Raw genomic sequence first — 8,974 nt, forward strand, 5'->3', positions numbered from 1 at the left:
AATTCCTTACAAGAAATGCCCGAAAAGTAATATTATTAGCTTATAGACCCATCAGACTAGAGGTTATTGTAGAACCCCCTTTTCCCGGGATTGCAATAAAACCATAATGGCTCTTTCATCAAGCTAACAGTCCCCGAGGGGTATACATGTATATATTTAAGTCAGTTTTCAGAAGACCTTAGACATCTGTGAGATCCGAATCTTAAGTTTTTTGATCAGACATGCTTTTGGGAAGAAGTTAGTCGTCGTTCTTCCCAAAAGCATGTGTGATCAATTAGTAAAGTCTGTTCATAATAACGAGATGATGAGGAGATATGATTAGAAATACGAGACAGCCTCTGAAAATTTCATCAAAAAATAAACATTTTTAAAAGATGTGTATTCTTATTGCCTAGAAACATAAAAATTAAGCACGTAGGTCCAGAGTCAGTAAGCACCTATAAAAGGGGACATTTTTATTTTTTCCTTCTTCAAAAGGTACTTTTCGAGTAAGTGAGAAATTATTAAAAGGAACTTTTTTGTACTTTTTTGTTTTTAAAATGTATTTTTTTTTAATTTTCTATAATATTGCAACTAAAAACTATTGGAATTCAGAATATATATACTGTATAGGGTCGGAAAATTATGATAGAAAAATTACAAAAGTATGACATACTATCTCACGGCGGTGAAGGTTATATAAATGCATTTAAATGTGGATATGATAAAAATTGTTATGACAAGCGAATTATTTGTATTGAAAAAAGGCCTCTTAACTGGAAATTTCAAGAAAAATTATTATAAAGTGTAACAGTTCAGTACTTATTTGAATTTGCCAGAAGTTTCCAGAATTCATAATTTCTCATATGTATGCAGTTAATAGAGTTTTCTCTGAACATACCTTCACAAGGAAAGACAATTCATTAGTATAACTTCTATATGATACCTTTCGGGCTTTAGGGGCTGGCAAGACCTGTATACCTATTCATTCATCCTGTATCATATACATTTAACATCATCTCATTCCCAATGCTTAGTACCTCAGTCACTTCCCATAGTCTAGGCAATCTCACCTAACTTCATTTAAAATATTTCACCTTAGATGAAAATCAAAATACATACAATTTCTAGTGGGTACTATCAAGTACATATGCTGAGATACCGTAATCTAGGTTAATGAATTAGTTGACGTATGCTACAAATCACCTTCGTGAGATGGTTATATGTAAGTTTGTCATTCCATTTGTAATTTCTATTTGAATTTTTGATACTATTGAACCTAGAAATATGAAATTAAACATGTAGAGTCTGAATTAGGTGAGAATTTCAAAAGGTACTTTTTAAATATTCTATAATATTGAACCAAGGGACATGAAATTAAGTACGTAGATTCGGCATTAGATAAGAAATCATAAAATAGAACTTTTTGGCACTTTTTCGTTTTAGAAAAGGTACTAATTGAATGTTCTATAATATTGAACCTAGAAACATGAATTTTAGCATGTAGGGCCTTGACTAGATAAGAACCTAGAAAAAGGGACTTTTTAGTACTTTTTCGTTCCAAAAAAGGTACTTTTTTAAATTTCTATAATATTAATCCTAGAAACATTAAATTAGATATGTAGAGCCCGGATTAAGTCAGAATACATAAAAGGGGACTTTTTGGTACCTTTTCGTTCTACAAAAGGTACTTTTGAGTTTTCTATAATATTGAACCTAGAAACATGAAATTTAGCATGTATGGCTAAATAATTAATTGGGAACCCAATGATTAAGTGGAATCCCATAAAAGGGGATTTTTTGGTACTTTTTCGTTCTTCATATGGTACTTTTTGAAATTTCTATAATATTGAACCTAGAAACATGAAATCTATATACTTATAGAGTCTGGATTTTGTCCCCATAAAAGGGAATTGTTTGGTACCTTACTGTTTTGCAATTGGTATTTTTTGATTTTTTGTAATAAAATTCGTACGGACGGTTTTTGAACACATCATGGTGAAGGGTATATAAGATTCAGCACAGCTGAATATAGAACTCTTACTTGTTTATTTGTTATTTTTGGAAGGGGCATAATATTGACCAATCCGTTTAAATTCTGGTACTTTTTGTTTCTTATAAAACATGTTTATATTAAATTTCCTTGTTGTAAATTTTTTCTTATTAAAGTTGCGAATGTTACAATCAATCTCTAAAATTGACCTTACATAGACTTTACAACTAAACTAGTTCTAGAGAAACCAAGTAGATCAATGTGCAAGTATTATAGTATAAGTTTAGAACCTATGCTTGAAATTTTTTAACATTAATATTGCTTAAAAAAACTTACAGTTAGGAACAAGTGCTGGTGATATTTGTACTAGGTTAGTACTATTTAAGTGCTAGTTTTATCTTCTACAGGTAATATTTTAATTTATTCCATTGTTTAAGTTTTCAGAGATAAAAAAATAATTTTTTAATTTAGTCAATTTAATAATGAATTTAACGAGAAACAACCTACACCTGTTACAACAAATAAGAGTTCTGTATTCTGCTGTGCCGAATCATTTATACCCTTCACCAAAATATCCTCTTTTACATCACTTAATTCGGGCTCAATATGCTTAATTTTATGTTTCTAGATTAAATATTATAGAAAATTCAAAAAGTTCCTTTCGAAAAACGAAAAAGTACCAAAAAATGATTTCAACAAACAGACAGACAGACGGACATGGCTTAATCGAATCAGATTATATAAAATTGTGTACATTTAAGTCAAATTTTGAAAGATGCTTTTTATAGGGTCATATGAGGCCCTATAATTATAAAGTTCTTGAGGGTCTTTAAATCTAGTAAAGAACTCGGTATTGTATCGTTTTGTCGAGATACGTGTATATAAAACATCATGAACCTTAAAGCCTTATTCGGTGGATTCAGTTGTATGGGGGCTATGTGACCATTTTCAATATACTTAGTCTACGGTACCAAAGAAGATCATGTGCCAAATTTCATTGAATTATCTTCAAAATTGAAACGTGTAATTAGATTACAATGTTTACAAGCCCCAATCGGAGGTTCAGTTGTATGGGAGATAGGTGAAATAATTGACCGATCTTAACCAGTTTCCATATACCAAATTTGTGAAACTATCGAGCTGCCACCAGATTGTGTATTCTTCGTAAAACTATATTTTTATAATTGTATAAAATTTCCGTAATAAATGAACTAAATTTTCAATTCTTAGATTCAATTTCAGCATAAGAAAAGAATATGAAATCTAAACCTTTCACATGTAATCATATAATTCAAATATAAGTAATTAAGAATAAACTACTTTACAGGGACGATATACATACATTTGCACAAACGCTTAATGTTGTTTTTATATCCTACACCATTATAGTATATCAATCGGCTCAGAATCACTGTCTGATTTGATTCAGCTATGTCCGTCCGTCTGTCTGTCTGTTTGGCACATACTCTCCTTGGTTTAAGGACGAACGCTATTAAAATTGATTGAAAACGGTCCATTATTTCGCTTAGCCCCCATACAAAAGTACCCCTTGAATCGGGGCTTTAGGCTCATAATTACGTTAAATGTTCAATTATGTAAACAAAATACTGCAAAACTTAGTTTTATAGAATCGGGCCTCATTTGACCCTAGCTCCCAAACAAACTCCCCTTCAGAAAATGTCTTAAAGGTCAAAATTCACTTATAATTTCTAATAAAATGATTAAAATTTACATAAATAACTTTGAAGTAGACCCGTACTCCTCTACGTGCCCTCTTGTAGAAAATCTCTTTTTTTTGTCAATAATACGTAAAAATATTTCACAATACAGTTAAAAAACAAATTAAATTCCTTATTTTTTAAAAATTATCCACTTTCTTAACATACTGACTGGTGTAGGGTATCATATAGTCGGCAATGTCCGACTATACAATCATACTTGTTTTAACATATAAACGCTTGGCAGATATTGTTGTTTCATCTTTATATGTATGGGTGGTGAAAATATTAAGGAATCGGAAACTCTTGATGTTCTGGTCATAAAAATTCAGTGCGATACTCTACCGTGTACAGAAGAGCGCAAAAGTACTTACTACGTCGACAGTAGGAGTATCCAACTCTATTGATTCACGGGAGCATTGTCGCAAAGTAAGGTGTATTTCACTGTTCTATTGATACTACAACTTGTTCTCGATACCTGTATATTCTTGCGTAACACAGGTCTTTCGATATAAGAAGACTTAAAATAAAAACAAGTAAGAGTTCTGTATTCGGCTGTGCCGAATCTTATATACCCTTCACCATGGTGTGTTAAAATAATTCGGTACCGAGAAGTCTTCTTTCAAATCACTTACTTCGGGCTGAACATACTTAATTTCATTTTTCTACATTCAATATTAAAGAAAATTCAAAAAGTACCTTAAAAAAATACCAATAAGTTCACGTTTTCCGGTTCTCACCTAATTCCGATTCTGCATACTTATTATTATGGTACCAAAAAAATCTAGCTACCAAAAATTCTCATCGATTTGTTCTCGTCTAATCCGGCCTCTACATACTTAATTTCATATTTCTAAGTTCATAATTATAGAAAACTCAAAAAGTACCTTTTGAAGAACGAAAAAGAAAGAAAAAGTTCCCTTTTTGGGTTCTCATCTAATTCAGACACTACATAATTAATTTCATATTTCTGGGTTCAATATTATAGAAAATTCAAAAAGTACCCTTTGAAAAACGAAAAAGTGTCAAAAAAGCTCCCTTTTATGGCTTCTCACTTAAGCCAGGCTCCACATACTTAATTTCATGATTCTAGTCAATAACAACACACTAGTGCTACTCTCGCTCTGCTACTCTTGCTCTGTTGATCTCGCTCTGCCTTGTTTTTATAAACAGAGTACAATAACAAAATTTACCGTATTATTATGTATTTTGTTTTTGTGTTTTTGCAATTTCTGTTTGAGCATGAATAAAAAATCTCAGTTTTTGATGAAATTTTCAGAGGTTGTCTCGAATTTTTGCTCATATCTCCGTTATTTATGGACCGATTTTGCTGATTTTAAATAGCGATCTTCCCGAAAGCATGTCTAACAGTATTATTGAATATTCGGATCTCGCCGATATCTGGGTTGCTCTAAAAACTGATTTTAACAAACATACAGACAAACGGACAGACAGACGGACATGGCTCCTCTATCTATAAGGATCCAGAATATATATACTTTATAGGGTCGAAAAATTATACAATAGAATTTACAATCGGAATGACAAACTTATATACATATACCCTTCTCACGAAGGTGAAGGGTATAAAAAAAACACCACTCCTTCCCGCAACATATTTTTCTAGTTCCAACGCAATGCTTGTCGAAGTTTAGTGATGTATTCGTATTTCCAATGCAGTATTGAGCACTTATGTAATTTTCTAAAGGAGACCTTATTTTGGGAAAAAGGTTCAGTTCAGTACCGATCCTTATAAATTTTCGATTTCAATTTGTAAAAAACTTGTTTATGTCGAATTTCATCACTGTTCTCGAAGTTGAGCCTTTTATTATAATCAATTATGAGCCGATCATAGAGGTTCTGGTTTGTTCGACAGGGCTAAATGGTATTGGAATTAAATAAGGATACCGAATATATATTTAGTTTTATGGGTTTACGACCAATATTTCGATGTGTTACAAACACAATGAGACCTTTTTTGATTTAGTGCATAAAAATATGCCATTTTCTGTACTTATGTATATTTTGAATAAACGAAAAGTTTGGTATTTCCTTTTCATATAGATCAGTAACTATAACAAATTCTAGAGCATAATTTAGGGGACACAAAATTTAGGCTGTGTTAAAAAAAGTAACACCACAAATACACTAACACTCATATACACATATTAACAACTAATACTTACACTCTTTTAAAGTTGTTTATTAATTCCAATGAAAAAGTGTTGCTGATTAATCCTTTAGAGTTTTAATAGAATTTCTTTTGTTTCAACTTTAGCCATGATAGAAATATTTAAATTAGGAAACAATTTTTTTTATAAAACAACAAAATAAAAATTCACACACTTTTTTTTTGAAAACTTAAGAGAAAAATATACAAAAGTATGTAGACACTGATGGTTTTTTTTCAGAATTTTTCTTTCTTTTTTCGGTTATCCTTTTTTGGCCTTAAATATGTTTTAAACTTTTTTTGTTGTAATTCTTTTAGATTTTTTTTAATTATTTCATTATTTAACGCTTTTTTCCTTTTTTTGAGGATTTTATAAAATAACACTTATATTGTTTAATATATAACGATAATAACGATTAACTATGACGAGGACGAAGACGAAGAAAACAACGACGACGACAAAGACGACGATGATAACGACGTTAAAAACGATAACTACAACGATGTTAAGAATGAAAACGTATAATACGACTAAACACAAACATGTATACAGGAACGTTAACGAATTGTTAGAGATGTAATGAATCTGTTTTTGTATGTGTGTGTGTGAGTTTGATAACAAATTTTAACAATTAACAGAAAAAATAGAACTGTTTGAAATTAAATAATATATTTTAATAAAATTATATATTTTTTTAAATTTTGTATTCTTTTTTATAAAGTTTTAAATTTTATGTTGTTTTTTAAATAATTTATTTTTTAAGGGGTTGTTTGTAGTTGTAGTTGGTGGTGTTTTCTTTTCCAAAATGTGAATTTTAAAGTTTTTTTTTTTTTGGTTTTTGTTTAAGAATTTTTTTTTAGTTTTTGGAAATTCTTGTTTTTTATTTCTTTTGTATATTTTGTCTTTTTTATTTGTTGTTTTCTTTTCTGCTGAAATTTATCACATTTTCTTTAACGTTTATTTGCTTTAAGTTTTATATTACTGCATTTGCTGCTGTTGTGTGTTTTATAGTAACCTTGAAGAGATTTAAAAAAAGGATTTTTATTTGAAAAAAGATTTTTTACATAAAAGGTTGTTTTAAATTACAATTTTAATGGTTTTTTGTTTGTTTTTTTATATTCTTTCTTGAATAATTTGTTTTGCTATAAAATTTTGTGTAAAATTTTTAGATTTTTTTGTAATTTTTATGTTTTTTTTGGATTTATTTTATTATTATTTTTTTTGTATATTCAAGTATAGAGCTTTTTTTGTAACATTCACTTGCACGTTTTTTTGGGTGTTTGCTTTATATAACGGTTTTAACTGCTTATTACTATTACTCTCACTATTTGACTCCTATTTACTCGCCACCCTTTTGCTTAAACTCGCTCTTTCTCTCTTTCTCTATTTAACTATTAAACTAACGGTTATTTGTTTTTTCTCTCTCTCTTACTCTAACTTTCTTTTTTCTCTTTAAGTAGCATAGTAAAAGTTTTTCTTTTTCTTTCAATTACTCTTCATTTATTTTTCTCTCCTTCTCTCAGTATTGGTTTTTGTGAGTAAAAGCTTTTAAGCTTTAAATAATATAGTGTTTGCGAGTTATTGCCTTAAATTAATTTAACTTTCCAGTATTAAGAGTTGCCATAGTTTTGTTTTTTCTGTTTTTATTTCTATTGGATATTTCTTCTTAATATTTTCTCTTTTTTATATATATATTTTTTTTAAAGGATTTCTTTATGTGTATTTGATTTTTGTTTGTTCTTTTTTTTTTTGTTTTTGATTCATAAGAATTGGTTTTTAAGTAAAATTTTCTAAGAATTTATCTTGTTTGTACGAATTAACGATGTTAAACGAATTGTCAAAAAAAAAGAAGAAAAAAACTCAAGATACAAAATTAACGAACTAACGGTTTTTTGTTGGTTTTTCTATTCCTTTGCATATAGTAACGGTATGTGTATATAAGGGAATTTAAAAGAGATTTAACAAAAAATTTAAAAAAATAACAAAATTTAGCAAATTTAGAAAATTTTTGTAAATTTTACAAAATTTTTTTAATGAAAATAAAAAATTAAATTAAAATTAACCCTAAAAGTCTCATTTTTTAACACATTTTTTTAGTTTTTTTTTAAGCTAAATTTCGAACCGTTTAAGCTTTTTAAAAATTTTTTTTTATTGTTTATTACTTTTACTTTTTAGTTTTCTTTAAATTTGTTTTCACAATTTCCAATATTCAATCTGTTTTATTGTTTTGTTAACAACTATATACCTTTAATTATATAATAGTTACCGTAAAACCAAATCAGCAGAAATTTTTCTCATGATTAGGCCTCTATTTTTTGCAAACTTTTTTTTAATTTTAAAATGAACAAAAAACGCCACTTATTTCAATATACAGACTTAAAACTTAGTTTTAAACCAAAAGGAAAATTTTTGTTAAACTTTTTCTTTTAACGTAAAATCATGTTAAATTTTCCTTTAAAAATTTGGCTAAAATTGTTTTTTTTTTCTTTTGATAAAATTTAACGTTGAAATTTAATTTAAAATTTTATTTAACAACAACTTGTCATATTTTATTTAAAAATTTTTCTTTCTTTATAAGTTTTATTCTTTTTTTAAGTAAATTTAAATTTTTTCCATAATCTCAGGGTTTTGCTGTATAAAAATTTTTTTCGCTTGTTTTTTCGTTATACGTGTATATGTAGGAGATGCGCAAGCGAAAATTTCTTTTGTTCTTATGCGAAAATTTTTTTCAAATCTTTCCTTTTCACCCACAATTTTTCTTTTTCTTTTTTTTTTGTTAGTTATAAATTTTTATGTTATATAAACTATAGTTTAGTTTGTTGTTTTATTTGGGAAAAAAAATATTTTTTTCTTATCTTACATATTTTCCATTTATAAATACGTTGTTTTGTTTTGTTTTATATTTCAAACTTTATTTTAAAATTTTTTCTTTTTAAATTTTTAAACAACAAATAGTTTTGTTTGAAAATTTATTTAAATAATTTTGTAGGTATTCCATTTTTTTTTTTGTTGGTTGATTGGTTGGTTGGCTGGTGATTTTTGTGTAGTAGAAAAAAGAAAAGTATAATAAGGATTGCGCGTCGCAGGATTTTAACCGTACTACCCTGCTTCTT

General features: G+C 28.2%; 1 long non-coding RNA gene across 2 annotated transcripts; it reads right to left on the minus strand.

Moving 5' to 3' along the window:
* Positions 1–6,730: 6,730 nt before the first annotated feature.
* On the minus strand, positions 6,731–8,363 carry LOC124420726. 2 transcript variants are annotated; one of them, XR_006941327.1, is made up of 2 exons: positions 8,128–8,363; positions 6,731–6,876 (listed from the first exon to the last, which is right to left on the minus strand). It is a non-coding gene; the product is annotated as an uncharacterized LOC124420726 (long non-coding RNA). The 2 variants fall into 2 exon arrangements; XR_006941326.1 differs by having other exon boundaries at positions 8,107–8,363.
* Between the last annotated feature and the right edge of the window lie 611 nt (positions 8,364–8,974).

Source organism: Lucilia cuprina, chromosome 6 (assembly GCF_022045245.1).
Source record: "Lucilia cuprina isolate Lc7/37 chromosome 6, ASM2204524v1, whole genome shotgun sequence".
Classification (NCBI taxonomy): Eukaryota; Metazoa; Arthropoda; class Insecta; order Diptera; family Calliphoridae; genus Lucilia; species Lucilia cuprina.